Raw genomic sequence first — 16,746 nt, forward strand, 5'->3', positions numbered from 1 at the left:
GGTGAATTACGAATTGAAAATTATTTGGAAGGAAGTAGCCGTGACCCAATCGCCTGGAGGGACTGAGGGAAACCACGGAAAATCTCAATTTGGATAGCCGATGTGCAGGTCAAGATTCGAACCAGAGATTTCCCGAACGGAAGTCTGGGTTTTGTTCGACAGGAAGTACTGATTCCATGTTCAGGGTAAAATATTCTTGGACCCTAAATATGAAGATAGCGGGTTCACCGACGATTTCTGTCTTCCCTCGTAATTTGGAATTCTTGGCGCCTTATTTCATCAGCAATTTGCAGACCGGCGAACGACTCCTCTCACATCTGACCCACTTAATGCTCTTAGTTACGTACGAGAGTTCTATTTCAGTTCATTAACCTCCATTCGCTCACAGTACGTTTGCTGACTTGAGGTTTCACAAGATGTGCGCGATTTCTTGAGCAAGGAGTAACTATTTGCTTGTCAAGAAGGACCCGGCTACACGGGGTTGGTAGTTGGTTCCAGTGGGACTACTGTTTAATGATATCTGGACTTGTTTACGCGTCACTCAGCATGCCCGAACTCGATCTCAAGAATGTAGCACTGCTGTCGGAGATTAATTTCAGTTTCGGACGTCGAATAGTGCAGTCGCAAACTTCGCAGCGTTCAGACTACACAGCAATACGTCTAATGGAGCAGGGACGGAAAATAGAACGTACAACTAGCTACGCGCCTGCGCAGTATCTCTGTGCCGGCTAGTGGGTTTCGAGGCGGACGTCAGAGCGCTGTCACGAGGGATCATTAAATGGAGGCCGGGCTGCAGCTAACTCGATGTAAGGGGGGTGTTCATTCTAGCGTGGTGGAATCTACTTAAATTACTATCTGTGGTGTTCATTCTTTCCTTGACCCGACTGTAGGCCCGCTTCTTCATGCCAAGTGCTATTTTCTGTCCGTTGTATTGTGAAGGGAAAGCTGTGAAACTGAAAGGCTCGCCCGGACTTTCACTCGTCATGGTCAGGGTAACGTCTTGCTGGCCTTGCTCTTTTGTGCGTCATCTCCTTTGACCGCTCTTCTAGCGCCCAGCAAACCAACCGACCGCAGGATATTATAATTTTTAATAGTATCGTAAACTACCGGTGCAATTGCCCTATAGCCCAGTCGATTTCTGCATGTTCTGTCCTGTCAGTGTGTGTTTGTATGGGTTAATTAGCGACGCTGTCATTAGCTAAGTAGCATGTACGGTGACTGATGACGAATTGAGAAGGATCTGGAAGGAAACGGTTGTCACTTTGTGGATTCCACGGCACTGGGTTTGAGGTTTTCACGAGGGTAAGACCTACATCAACCCCCACGGTTTCTTACGAATAAAATGAAGACATGATAAGGAGGTTATCTCTATTCGTGTCTTGCACCTCTTATGTCACTCTATGGTCTAGTGGTCAGAGTTCATGGCTACAGATCCAGATGTACCGGGTTCTATTCCCGGCGCTACCAGATTTTTCTGAGAAGTAGTGGGTCTGGAACGGGGTCAACTCAGCCTCGTGAGGATAATTGAGGAGCTATTTCAAGGAAATAGCTGCTCCGGTCTAGAAAACCGAGATTAATGACCGTGGGGATTCGTTGCGCTGACAACGCAACACTCTCTATCCTCTAAAGTTGGCACTAACTTCGCCGAAAAGCGGCGGTCGCTCGGTCGGTATAGTTCGCTTGCGGACTAAAGCAACGGAGTTCGTTTCTCTCTTAAATCATTCTGTACATCTTCTAGCCGCCTCAGGCTTGGCTTTCCACTGCTGTCTTCTGGTTTCGTTTCACTCAGTCGCCGTAACTAATCAGAGGCAAACGGCGAGTTTCCTTTTACAACTAGATCCAGTGGGCATATCGGTTTCCATGGATACGCTCTCAATTACTTTATATCTACGTGACGAACGAATTAACTGCGGCTTTATCCGTGCGCCATATAAACAGAAGAAGCTGCTTTTCACGTGTATCCTGCTGCCATGATGTTTCCAAGTTCTAGGTCACGTGAGATTTTCTGTTATTTGAAAGTCGCGTCGCTGAGCGCTGTTAAAACTCGGGGTACCAGAATAAACCAATAGATGATAGCCACAGCTTCTATAGCGCATGTTAGAGCAGGTATTGGTTCGATCCGAGCCACGTTACCGGTTATCCTTATATTCTTCGTGATAATTTGTAGGTGATTGATGGAATTTTGTGTTGGATCTGTAGTTTCCACAGCGATGACAGTGACGCTGATATGTGACGCCGTGTAAATAGGTAGAAGTTCACGACGGAGACATATACTGCCTCCATCTTCAGGTCGAAGTGTAAAGTCAAATAATCAAGAAGAATCAAGCAGTAAATACCTACTTACTATTCATGAGTATACTACGATTTTAAACTACTGTTCTGTCCTGAAGATAGAGACAGTATGTTTCTCCGAAAGACAGTCACCACCGTGAGAGTGTTGCCTTACACAGACCCATTCACAATTTGATTAAATCTCATTTTGCGTTATTTTTTTTTTCAGTCGTGTGGTTGACAGTCATGATTTGTAATCCGGGGGTTCAGATATTTGCCCTGAGGCCGCCTAATTCTGAGGGATTTCCGAAATTATCCTCAATTGCTCTACTGAGACGCCATGACAGCACCTCAGATTGGGCCGTGACAATTTCCTCCCTGAAATAATAATGTCGAACTGTAACAAATCGAAACCTGATTCAGGAGGAAATTAAGAGGAGACTGAACTCGGGTAATTCTTGCTACCATTCAGTCCAGAACCTTTTGTCTTCTCGTCTGCTGCCCAAAAACAAAAATTAGAATGTACAAAACTATAATTTTGCCTGTTGTTCTGTATGGGTGTGAAACTTGGTCTCTGATATTAAGGGAGACTGAGGGTGTTTCAGAACAGGGTGTTGAGGATATTTGGACCGAAGAGGGATGAAGTGACAGGAGGTTGGAGAAAACTGCATAATGAGGAGCTTCATAATTTGTACTCTTCTCCAGGTATAATTAGAATGATGAAGTCAAGGAGGATGCGGTGGGCAGGGCATGTAGCACGAATGGTGGAGACGAATGTATATGGGATATTGGTGGGAAAAGTAGAAGGAAAGAGAACACTAGGAGGACCAAGACGTAGGTGGGTGGATATGAGATAATGAATCTTAGCTGGGATGGGGTAATATGAATTGGATCAATCTGGCTCAAGATGGGGACCAGTGGAGGGCTCTTGTAAACACGGTAATGAACCTTCCATAAAAGTTTGGGAAGTTCTTGAGTAGCTGCACAACTGGCGGCTTCTCAAGAAGGATTCAGCTCCATGAAGTTAGATAGTGTGTAAAATGTTTTAATTCAGTTCAGTCACACAAAATGTATATAATTCTGTGATCACTATACAGTTTATGCATTACGGCTTGTTTCGGCTGCTATTTTTTTGTCATTATCAGATGGTACTTGTACAGTCAATGTCCAAAAATTCCTCCCAGAACTTTTCAGATTTATTATTCACAACGAGGGAATGAAGTGACGTCACAAATGAGTTACTGATGCCATTAAATAAATTAGAAATTTATAATTTTATGTAAGAACAGTTCATATCAAGCAAAACTCGTCCAAGGAGCGGGAGTTGTGTGCGTATATGGGATGTTTTACGATGCTCTCGGTAGGCAGACTATACAGCGGATAGTAGGATGAATGTGAATTGGAAAGGATTTGGAAGGAAGCGGTCGTGGCTTACTCAGAGTATTATTCTGGCATTTATCTGGAAGAAATAAGGAAAACCACGAAGAGCGTAAAAATAGTAGATATCATGCTGAGATTCGAACCTCGCACTTTCCGAGCATTAGTCTTAGTTCGTTACCGCTGGCTAAGTCGCCCGCTAGTAGGAGTACTCTAGTTATGGTGACATGTTCATGAAGACTGCGTAACTTCTTGTTCCCCGTGAATCATTTCCGTACAGATTTGTAGCTTTCCCTCGATGAGGTTCCAAACCTGAAGTGACCGTCTTAACGGAAGGAAAAATGTAACCGCTTATTTTCGCACTTAGACGCAGCTGTTGACCGCTTGAGCTATGTAAAGTAAAAAAAAAAAAAAAAAAAGAAAATAAAATCCGTGAGCGAGGAACTAGCGGATTTTTTCTACCCTGAAGATGGAGGCAATACGATTCTCCGAAACGTCGGTTTATAATATGTCTACACGGCGCCACATNCGAGCTTTACCCCCCAGGAAAATTATTTAATTAATTCCTTGTACTCATTTCTGTTAGGGGCTGAGTGAACCCCAGGGCTATAGTGCGGCTGGAAGGATTAGGTCAATTAAAAAAAATCGAATGACCTCATCGGGACTAGAACCCGCGACCTTCCGGCTTGTAGCATAGCCCCTCAAGCAACTACGCTACCGCGTGAAATCCTGAAATTCATCTAACTTTATTGAATAATAAGCCTATTTTGCATTAATTTCGTACCTCACAGGAAACACAACCCATCTCCAAACAACTTGCAACCTGTTAATGCTGTTCAGGAAAATAATCGATGTCCGTTGGGAGAACCGTGAAAAGTACACAGTCTTGGCAGAATTGTTCGTTTATTAATGTCCACACGTGTGGTATTTATTATTAAAATTTTATTTTAACCATATATAGTACCACTCACTTTTAACACCGAAATGATATCTGCATTCTGCCCACAGAGTGTATCTGTGTGTTCCGTATGGTTCTCGCAATAAACAGCGACTGTTTCCCTAAACAGCATTAACCGGTTGGGCTTTGTAGCGGAGACATAATGAGTTTCCTGTGATGTACGGACTGAATTGCTATATATTCTGCCCACACGGTGTATGTGTGTGTTCCGTGTGGTTCTCACAATAAACAGCGACTGTTTCCCTAAACAGCATTAACCGGTTGGGCTTTGTAGCGGAGACATAATGAGTTTCCTGTGATGTACGGACTGAATTGCTATATATTCTGCCCACACGGTGTATGTGTGTGTTCCGTGTGGTTCTCACAATAAACAGCGACTGTTTCCCTAAACAGCATTAACCGGTTGGGCTTTGTAGCGGAGACATAATGAGTTTCCTGTGATGTACGGACTGAATTGCTATATATTCTGCCCACACGGTGTATGTGTGTGTTCCGTGTGGTTCTCACAATAAACAGCGACTGTTTCCCTAAACAGCATTAACCGGTTGGGCTTTGTAGCGGAGACATAATGAGTTTCCTGTGATGTACGGACTGAATTGCTATATATTCTGCCCACACGGTGTATGTGTGTGTTCCGTGTGGTTCTCACAATAAACAGCGACTGTTTCCCTAAACAGCATTAACCGGTTGGGCTTTGTAGCGGAGACATAATGAGTTTCCTGTGATGTACGGACTGAATTGCTATATATTCTGCCCACACGGTGTATGTGTGTGTTCCGTGTGGTTCTCACAATAAACAGCGACTGTTTCCCTAAACAGCATTAACCGGTTGGGCTTTGTAGCGGAGACATAATGAGTTTCCTGTGATGTACGGACTGAATTGCTATATATTCTGCCCACACGGTGTATGTGTGTGTTCCGTGTGGTTCTCACAATAAACAGCGACTGTTTCCCTAAACAGCATTAACCGGCTGGCCTTTGTAGCGGAGACGTAATGTGTTTCCTGTGAGGTACGGACTGAAATATTAAATACTGCAGCATTTACATACGTTTATCGCTTAAAAACTTTTAACACGTTAAAGCGTGATGCAGTATCACTGACCTGTGAAACAATTGCAATCCACGTATCGTAGCAACAGTCTTCCACTTGTTTCTTGAACGTCTCACTTTCTTCTGACTGCAGGAATGTGTGTCAGCATGTGGACTTTATAGCAGATCTCTCTTCTTCTTCTCCTCCAACCCTTTCCCATAAAATTTCTTCTCTCCCTTCTACTTTTTTCCTCTTATTATTCTTGCTGACTCTGTGAGGGTGTGCTTGGTTGCTCCAGGATGTCTCAGCGACTCCCCACCTCACTCCCCCATACACTGTGAGTTTCTTTGTTGCATTATCATATTGGAGTGCTTACCAACTTGGGTTATTCCGCGACATTACTTATTTTGTGGTATCTCTTATGCCTAAGGAAATGTACATTTTGAGATTGATGATGACCCAGTTACACGAGATTAGATCCTGAAACATGTCATAAGAATGCTATTGCAAATGAGTGAATTTCTTGTAACTAATATTTACCAAATTAGTCCGTACCTTACAGGAAACACATTACGTCTCAGCTACAAAGCCCAACCGGTTAATGCTGTTTAGGGAAACAGTCGCTCTTTATTGTGAGAACCATACGGAACAGACAAATACAATGTGTGGGCAGAATATATAGTAATTCAGTCCGTACTCACAGGAAACTCATTACGTCTCTGCTACAAAGCCCAACCGGTTAATGCTGTTTGCGGAAACAGTCGCTGTTTATTGTGAGAACCATACGAAACGGACGATACGCTGTGGGCAGAATATATAGCAATTCAGTCCGTACCTCACAGGAAAGACCCCGTCTCCGCTACAAAGCCCAACCGGTTAATGCTGTTTAGAGAAACAGGTGCTGTTTATTGTAAGAATCATAAGGAGCACATAAATACACTGAGGGCAGAATGCAGAGTTTTGGTAATAATGTCTCTAATAATAAGAAGCTAACGCCAAGGTACTGCATCATCATTGAGAAAATAATGGCTGCTAAGTTGCTCAGTATATTCCCAGTATTTTGTGGAACTCGGAAGGTTCAGTACCGGGTTCACAGTTGCCCATCACTGGTCTCTATCATGAGACAGGTGAACCCAGTTCAGAGCCTACCGACTTATATCTTTGAGATACATTTTAGTATTATACTCTCATATACGCCAATTTTTCCATTTGTCACTATCCTTCCGGTGTTCCTCCAGTAACTCTGTATGCACTTCTCCCCAAGTCGTGCTACGTGCCCTGCCTATGTAATCGTATTTGATTTGGTCATTCAAATAATGTTTGGCAGGAGTACAAGTTATAAACTTTCTACAGTTTGAAGTATGACCGTTGGAGAACAGAGTTCCGAAAACAGTATTCGGCCCCAGAACTGGTCTGAACGCTGTGGAGGAAAAAGTCTCTTGTCCCTGTCGGATATAGAACCCAATTTCCTCAGTCATCCAGGCTGTAGCCTAGTCACTACATTCACTGAGCTGTCCCTGATCTTCTCAGCAGGTGTATTATCTGTTACGTTGAACCGATTGCATAGTTTTTATTGGTCCGATGAGAAGGCGCGAAGACAGGTCTGAGAATTTGTGAGACCATTTCTAATATTTATTACAATTTATAAAAAGTACACAACTTAAGCTGGATTGTGATCCTTTAAATCACAGTGATAATTATGTGTACCACTTGCTTTAACATGTAAAGAACTTTGCATTATGCGCACACAATATATTTGTGTGTTCCAAATGGTTCTCACAATAAACAGCGACTGTTTCCCTAAACAGCGCTAGCCGGTTGGTCTTTGTAACGGAGACGTATTGTGTTTCCTGTGAGGTACGGGCTGAATTGCTATATATTCTGCCCACAGAGTGTATCTGTGTGTTCCGTATGGTTCTCACAGTAAACAGCGACTGTTTCCCTAAACAGCATTAAGCGGTTGGGCTTTGTAGCGGAGACGTAATGTGTTTCCTGTGAGGTACGGACTGAATTGCTATATATTCTGCCCACACAGTGTATCTGTGTGTTCCGTATGGTTGTCACAATAAACAGCGACTTTTTCCCTAAACGGCATTAACCGGTTGGTCGTTGTTATGAAAACGGAGTGGCGTGAGGTACGAACTGAATTTATGTATATTATATCTGTCGTCCGCGAACTCTGAAGAGAATTTTCAGCATCCGTTGTTACTGTTTTGCACATTGTGCATCGTGTTGCCCTTTTTAAGGAAGATGAATCTTATTCCGTCGTAAGTTTTAAGAGAAGAGAGTTTCATATTCAGTTACACCCCATGGTCAGAAACGTTTGACCGTAGATTAGAAATGGATACAAGATTTTTGTAGTAGGAATATCTAGACGTAGATTGGAGGATAATATTAAAATTAATATTTAAGAATTAGAATGGGAGGATGTGGACTGAATTCATCTGACTCCGGATAGGGACCAGTGGTTGGCTGTTTTGAACGCTTTAATGAACTTTCTAATTCTTTGAAATACTGAGAATTTCTTGAGTGGCCGAATAGTTGTGGCTTGCCAAGAGAGACAACTTAATGAAGTTACTTATAATTCTCCATGTTACATAACGCTAAGAATATATATCCAGTGGTCAGGTAACAAATTACGTGTGTTAGTTACTGTCATCTAAATGTGACTTGTGTTTGGGGGCGATGCTCCGCTGTAATACGGGATTCCCGCCTTGACTTGGAGAAACCGTGTCAAGAACATCAGCCGAAGTTGTGTACAAATTCGTTTCTTCGTAGAGGCCATACCGCCACGCCGTACAGATTTAATTAAATGCAGACATGCGCAGTAGCTCAGACGGATTGACGCTGGCTTCTCACTGCGCAGCCTTCAGTTCAATCCCAGGTGATTTAATGTGAGGCTCGTGATAGGCAAAGTGGAACTGTAGGGGTTTCTCCAAAATATCTTTTGTTTTTCCGTGCTAATTTCCATTCCACCATTGCTCCATACTAATCTATCACAGCTCCCTGAGGTGTGTGATAGCCCACAACGCACCACATTATCACATCCTCTGGCTTTATGTTGGGGGCTTCATCTCTGTCCTGGCACTTGGCTGGTTCCTGAGTGAGGGAGTATTCAAGAATTGTTATATTTATGTCTGCCTCATATGAATGGTTCCGAAACTCTATCCTTCGGAAGGCAGAAACATTTGAAGGGATTGTGAGAATGCAGTTCCTTTCATCAGACCGAAGATATCCCTTTCGGTAAAACCTATCTCATATGTAGCTTGGATTAAGCGTGTGTCGCCATCGGAAAAGATATCTGATTTTGGAGATATGGAATGAACGCCGCTGTGAAACTCTTAGGCGTTCTTGACGAAGTTGGAAATGTGCCTTATACATCAGGGTAGAAGAAGACGGAGAAAACAATTTTCTCCAACGCTGGACTTTGTGGACAAAACAAAATATCTTCCACTGCTGGGAATGGAGCCCAGACTCCTCTGCAGCAAAGCCCATAGCATGATCACTATATTTCCATCAATGAGTACCAGGAATATTCCTGGGGGGTAAAGGGCGGCCGTCGCGTAAGGCTGACAACCTCACCGCCATCTGTGAGCCGATTGTCTAGAAAATGTGGGAGCCTCGACGTCTCATAACCCTATGGACCTCCAAGGCCTGTTACAGGGACAGCTTTACCTTACCACACAATATTCTTCTGCAAGTGTTCATTTAGTGCGATAATCCTTACCTTTACATTATTGGTAGCATGTCTCATTTCAGTGAGAGTTCCGGGAGAAAGTTCTTTCTTCCTCCCACTGCTATATTAGCAAGTTGCGACGGGATATGCTTCATCTGCTTTTGGAACGAGCACGCGTCATCGTCAGTTAGTGACGTAGACCGTTACGTCATCATTACAGATTTAGTAGGTACCATTTTCGACGGAGACAGTTGTGCTATTCATGCGTCGTTGGGAAGTTCGAAGTTACGAAAGAATTTTCTTCCTTAGGGTTGCTTACGCAAGATATGACGTACCCTTGTTCGTAGAGCAGATGGAGTATAGGATGTTCTTCATGTTGCGTCCCCTCAGTAGGTCCAGCCCTGGTTTAGAGGCACACAGTACTCTCCAATTCAAAGTAAGGACCAAATATTGACTTAGTGTTGTTTCGTGGCTTGTACGAGGCCATCATTATCTAGACTGCACAGCGTCAAGTAGTAGATAATAGCTGAATTGGAAGGGATTTGGCAGGAAGCGGCTGTGACCTGATCGAAGTACTATCCCAGCATTTGCCTGAAGTAACTGAGAAAAACAACGAAAATCCTGTTCCGCGATAGCCTGTGACAGAGCTGAGACTGGAACATAACGCTACAGCAGCCCGCTCGGCATAGTGTGGATATGGAAAGTTATGCCGACGTTTCGGAGGTACGTGCTTGTTCGCGTAGACGTAGATTCTGGTCCAGCAGACCCGTGGCGTGAATGGTAGGGGCAGTTGCCCGGTTTGGGCAAACAGGGGCTAACTAAATAACTGCGTAGGGTTGAGCCCTTGCTGAGAAGCTGCCAGTTGCTCAGGCACTCCGCATTTCCCAAAATTTTATACAATCCGAATGTTCATTACCGTGTTCACAAGAGCCCTGCACTGGTTCGTATCCTGAGCCAGATAAATCTAGTCCATGTCACAACATCCTATCTGTCTAAGATACATTTTAGTACACGGTAACGCAGTTGGTTTAGGCACTATGCTACAAGCCGGAAGGTCGCGGTTTCCATTCCCGATGAAGTCACCGGATGTTTCAATTGACCTAATCCTTCCAGCCGCACTATGGCCCTTTGTTCGACTCAACCCATAACAGAAATGACTACCAGGAATCTTCTTGGGGGTCAAGGGCGGCCGGCGCTTAAGGCTGACAACCTCACCGCCATCTGTGAGCCGGTTATCTGGAGAAAATGTGGGAGCCTCGACGTCTCACAACCCTATGGGCCTCCACGGCCTGTTACAGGGATAGCTTTGCCTCTTTTTTTTTTAACTCATGCTCTACAAAGTGGGTGTGCTGTCATGACAGTGCCATGTTACGTAATGAATCCCGACGTACCCAAAACCGACATTTGTCATGTAGACAGCAGTCAACAGATTTGTCAGTGACTTTCCTGCGGTGGGTAGCATTGCTGTTCCGTTCCTGTGATTAGTTTGTTCCTTTACACTTGTCTAACTTCTCTAATTACTGACAGCGAGAACAACACGTTTTGAAACAAAGTTGATACTTCACAAATAGTGCTCATTCTTCACCGTCTCTTCTGCCTTATCCACCTTCTTTTTTATGTTACTACAGTGAACCCTCGCTAATCCGGTTACATTTAATCCGGATCGAAATAAGAACAATGCTGTTCACAGTTGAGTACATACTTTAAAAAAGACACATGACATTCAGGAAGGCAGATGAGTCACTTGTCTGTTCAGACAAAACTTGAGACAGTTTCTTCAAACCTGCATCTTTACGTTCAGAAACAAGTGCAGCTTCTGAGTCTTCTATCGATGAATAAATGTACTGTCTTTTTGTAGTTTTTAAATGAAGGCTATACAGTGATATTTTGTTATTTTCATCAGCACTGCTTACATCATTAGATTTTGTATATATTTCTGTTCTAAGTTTTTATTTTATTTTATGGTTATCTTTTGCTTCATTAATCCTGATTTTCACTTAATCTGGATTTGCGAGGGTTCACTGGTCTTCGTTTTCTCTTCCATTTTCTTCTGTCATCCTCTTTAGTCTCTTTCTCATCTCGTGATCATCCTTTTCGAAGGATGTGTGTAGTCTCTGGAGGAATCCTGTAGAAGTTCACCGATGTTTCGGAGAACTTACTGCCTCAATCTTCAGGGTGTAAGATTAAGCGAAGAAAACAATCATCAAGAGGCAAACGGCAAGTAGAGATTTTATTAATTACATCCAAATAGAAATTAGATTATGTTTCTACCGAGAGCCGGGATATCGATTGGCTAATGGCTGGACAACCAAGGGGTCAGAGTTCGAGTCCTGGTAGGGTCAAGAATTTTAATTTCTCCACAGCGTCCAGACCCGTTCTGAGGCCCTCCCAACTTCCTATTCAGTGGGTTCCGGGGGCTCTCCCCGACGGTAGATCTTTCGGGACGTGAAGTTTACCATTCACTTCCATCTAGTTCCGAAGTCAAGAAAACGTGGATCTATATATCGACTCCCCCATACGTCTTCCCAACCTTAATGTCGTAACATCTATTTTTCTTCCCCCCTTCCTGCACATCTTCTGCTTTACGTCCACATTCTCCCCCCCTCCCCCCGGGCTACCTGTTGACGTGTTGGTTAGGGGCAGACAGGTGCTCGACCTTTCAGCTTCTCGCCTTCAGATGTTTGCACCCAGCCAGGGAGGTGCTCAGTGGCGTTCTGGCAACAGCTCCGGCTCATTGCCAAGTAACCGCTCCATAAACAGGTTGCTAGGCAACCGCTCTGTGGACACGTTTCCCCGGCAACGAGGGGACACACAATAATGGAAAGGTGAGAGTTGAAGTTATGAGAAGTGAGAAGCTGGTAGCTGAGGCCGGGGACACTTGGGGCACCCACAGTAAGGGGAGCGTCCGATGTTGAAAGCCGCTACCACCCAACGGCTTGTGTGTGACTTTATATGTGCTGTAGTTACAGTGAAGTTAGGAGTGTGTAACTAAGTGAGACTGCCGTAGTTATTTGTAGTTATGTTCTGAAAAGTCCAATAAATCCAGTTACCAATACAAACCCCGTCTGTAGTTACTCCACGTGACAGTGTGAACAACGAGACATCTATTCTTCGGCTACGTAACACTTTCAAGTGCGAGACATACACAAAAGCTCGTATGACGTAAAAAGTATGATCGAGTCAAGTAGCCGTTGCCGATAACGGGATGGAGCTGTCGGTATCTTAACTGTATAACGTGGAGTGGTAGGACGATATATACATGGATGAATTAGAAGGGATTCGAAAGGAATTGGTCGTTACCTAATCGTGGTACTATCCCAGAATTTTTCGGGAAGACCTGATGAAGATCGCGGAACACACATCAGGATTGCCCCTGTCCCGGCCGAAAGTCGAACGGGGTTCCTCCGAATACGAGTCAGGAGCTTTACCGCTGCGCCAACCGGCTCGGTGATTAACTGATAGTGAGATGGGTAGGCCGTTTAGCATTCGGCATTCCGTTCGGGCAAGATCACTTATTATTTTAAACTTATAATGAGGTCCCGTTGATTTTTATTCCGTCAGGTTAGCTACTGAGGGTGTGACTCTGATATTGAGACGTTTTAAATGGTGTTCTTGGTTATACAGTGCTGCCTGGTACACGGGTACCAACCTTTCCGGAGGAGCATTCTGAAGGCAATATAGAGGTCATCTGAAACGTCTGAGGAATGGGTCATACGAAGCAGAAAGCCACGGTATGGAACTTGGCGACCGTTGGATGGCTAACCTCTCGTTTTCGTGTTTCTGACCTCTGCAGCCGTAAGCCCAGACCCGCCACTGGAGGATGTTGTCTTAGGATTTTACAAAGGGTTAAAGCCACGGTGTACAAAAGGAAAACAACGTTTACTTTGTCTCAAGGCCACGGTTGGAAAGTAAGGGTAAGGTATGTTGGGCACGAGCTCGTCACGGTGGTGACTGTAGAGTGTGACGCCGTGTAGTTTGGAGAGAACGTGACACAGTAAACCCTCCCGAATCCGGGTCGAAATATGAAAATTTCTTCTCACAGTTGAATACATACTTTAAAAAGGACACATGATATTTAGGAAGGCAGATGAGTCACTTGTCTGTTCAGACAAACTTGAGACAGTCTCTTCAAACCTGCATTGTTACGTTCAGAAACAAGTGCAACTTCTGAGTCTTCTCTCGATGAATAAATGTACTGTCTTTTTGTAGTTTTTAAATGAAGTTACTACACTGATATGTTGTTATTTGTTTTCATCAGCTCTACTTACATTTTAGATTTTTCATTTATTTCTGTTATATATTTTTTTTTTTGTCTTTTAGGGCTACTTTTTCCTTCATTAATCCGTATGACGTCTTTTCCCCTCCCCAATTAATCCGGATTAGCGAGGGGAGGAACATATCTTCATGATGGAAGAGTAAGTCAGGCAAGAAACCATCAGAAACAGGCGGCAAGTTGGTTCCTTGCTTGGTTAACTCTTCGACCCTGAAGATAGAGGTGGTATGTTTCTCCGAAACGTCAGGCCTTCGCACGCAACTACACCTCGGAACTAGGTGGAGGTGAGTGGTGAGCTTCATGTCCTGGCCGCATTACTCCCTTAGCAAAACTCCTGCTCGCCAATGGGTAGCAGGCAGGTGGGCCTGAGAACCGGTCTGGCCCTTGTGGAGACAAGTCTGTTGCCGTTACCTGGGATCGATTCCCGACTCCTAGATAGTCCAGCCCGTAGCCTAGTCGCTATACCGAGAGACGTCCACGCTCATTGGTTGGATAGAGTGAGGAAGAAGTAGGGTTCTCACGGACTGCAGTGTTACAACCTCTGCTCTGTGCTGGAGTAGTGCTGTCTATTTTAGTCAAGGTAAAGACACACGGGGCGTGGTCCTAAACATAAAGGTAAGGCCAGAGGTAAATCTATCCCTGTAACAGGCCGTGAGACGTCGAGGCTCACACTTTTTCTAGACAAGTGGCTCACAGATGGCGGTGAGGTCAGCCTTACGCGCCGGTCGGCCGCCCTTTACCCCCAGGAAGATTCCAGGTACTCATTTCTGTTAGATGCTGAGTCGAACTCAGGGCCATTGTGCGGCTGGAAGGATTAGGTCAATCAAATAATCCAATGACCTCATCGAGAATCGAACCCACGACCTTCCGGCTTGTAGCATAGTGCCTCAACCAACTGCGCTACCGCGTGCCCCCCTCTGCCTAAACGTAAATAGAATCTAAAAGTTTGTGACGGTAATATAATTATTGTGTTTATGGATATATCAATCGTCCTGTTCTTATTTAAAACACACACACGTTTCGGAAACTGGATTCTGTTTCTGTCTGAAGGTGGGAACTGCTCAGCTGCGCCCATTGGATAGCGCGCTAGTCCTTATTTCCGGACACCTGAGTCTGAGTCCTATGTTAGACTCACGGCCAGTCGGCTAATCTGCCTTGGAACAGATCACCACACCAAAACAAGGCAGGATACATTAACCATCTGCGAGAGTGAAACGTTAAAAACGTATTGATGTGTAACGATAGCAACGCGTGTACAGAATGGTGATTGCGCAATGACGTATTTCCCTGTCATTTCTGGCGTGGCGCTTGATGATCGCTATCATAACGGATCTCCGTGCAGACGAAAGCAGGGCAAGCGAAAGTGCGCGAGCTCCAGCAGGGGAATCCCCGCGTCACTTTCACTGACGCAGACCGCTCGTCGTGTAACCGCACCAGCCAGACAAATGCCGGGCGTTAGTTAATCTCTAGAGACTTCTTGTGGGAAACCTGATGGAAAGACATGACTAGGGCATAGATGGGAGAATAATATTAAAATGCATCTGAAAGAGAAAAAAGTATAGGATAGTCTGAACTGGATTCATCTGGCTCAGGATACGGACCATTTTTTTGCTGTTGTGTGAACGGTAATGATACTTACCGGTTGCATGACATGCTGGGAATTTATTTAAGTGAACTCAGCTCCATAGACTTGATTACTCGGTTAGTTCATCAGCTTTTTAATCTGTCATCAGTGGTAACGCGTCCCACTCGAATTTCAACCGGGAGATCTGTTATCCTGACAGAATTTCGTGATTTTACCGCAGTCCCTCCAGACAAGGGTTTATCAACCGCCGGCCTGCGGTCCGGTACCGGGACGCGGGCTGACAAAGGTTGACAACCTTTGCTCGAGACAAATGACCGAACATCATGTTCCAGTGGCTAACAAGCGTGGTTCACATTCCAGACTTCCCGGGTTCGAAACTCGGCGCTGAGACCAATTTATTCTGAGATTAGGTTTTTCACGATTTTCCTCAGTCCATTCAGAATGCGTCGACAGCTGTAATTCTCTAGATTCGTATTCTGGAGGCAGTCGTTTCGAATGTAGGCATGTACTCTTGCTTTTCTGATTGAAAATTTTATGGTTTTCCTCAGTTACCCCAGGCAAATAACGGAGTATTACCTCGATTTATGCCATTGTCGTTCTCTTCCAAATCCTGTCCAGTTCGTCATTAATTACCAAACTCCACCACACCCACACCCTCAAGTCCTGCTTGAATAATAAACGTAGAGTCCGTGTGCTATAATTAGAATGATCAAGTCAAGGAGGATGAGGTGGGCAGGGAATGTAGCACGAATGGGGGATACGAGGAATGCATATAGGATATTGGTGGGGAAGCCGGAAGGAAGGAGACCACTGGGAAGACCAAGGGGTAGGTGGGTGGACAATATTAAAATGGATCTTAGAGACATAGGATGGTATGGATTGGATTGATTTGGCTAAGGATGGCGTCCAGTGGAGGGCTCTTAAAAACACGACAATGAACCTTCGGGTTCCATAGAATGTATTGCTGATTTGGCTTCTTGTCAAGAAGGGCTCAGGTCCATAAGTAAGTAGGAGTCCGTTTGCTAATTAAGCACTGCGTCATGAAGACGTATGGGAAATGGAGGTATATTTCCATCCTCCATGTGTTCTCAGCCTGTATACTATATGGAGGTGAATGGTCAGCATCACATCTCCGATGCTTTACCACCGGGGAAACTGCTCCTGAGAGCATCAAATATTTTTGTGCAGAATAGTCTCAGGTAACAGCGCCCTCTCTACAACTGTGCAGAACTACGTCAGTCCGATCTCGGTGTCTCATTCAAGCAAGTTTTATATTTTGGATTAGAAATTCTCACAGCGATGAATATGAAGACTGCGGTCTCGTAAGTTGTAACGCCGTGTAGCTGGGAGATAATCTGATATTTCGGGTAAAAATATTGCCTCCATCTTCAGGATAGATTAGTCGAAGCAAGAAAGCAGTAGAAGCAGGCGGATCGCTCTGTTTGCTTCCTGCGTCTTGCTGGTTTCTTGCCTTTTCGATATAGAAGATGGATGCAGTATGTTCCTACGAAAGCTTGGTTATCTGCACGGTGCCACATCACACAAGATAGTACTGTTCATGAATAATGTCGATAGA

General features: G+C 44.5%; 1 protein-coding gene across 1 annotated transcript in view; it reads right to left on the minus strand.

Annotated features, from left to right (window-relative positions):
- Window positions 1-5,771, minus strand: part of LOC111863517 — a 28,846-nt gene extending 23,075 nt beyond the window's left edge. The window contains exon 1 of the mRNA XM_023849885.2: window positions 5,709-5,771. The gene's annotated coding sequence lies outside the window, so the exon portion shown is untranslated. The remainder of the gene's footprint in view (window positions 1-5,708) is intronic.
- Between the last annotated feature and the right edge of the window lie 10,975 nt (window positions 5,772-16,746).

Source organism: Cryptotermes secundus, unplaced genomic scaffold (genome assembly GCF_002891405.2).
Source record: "Cryptotermes secundus unplaced genomic scaffold, Csec_1.0 scaffold1379, whole genome shotgun sequence".
Taxonomy (NCBI): Eukaryota; Metazoa; Arthropoda; class Insecta; order Blattodea; family Kalotermitidae; genus Cryptotermes; species Cryptotermes secundus.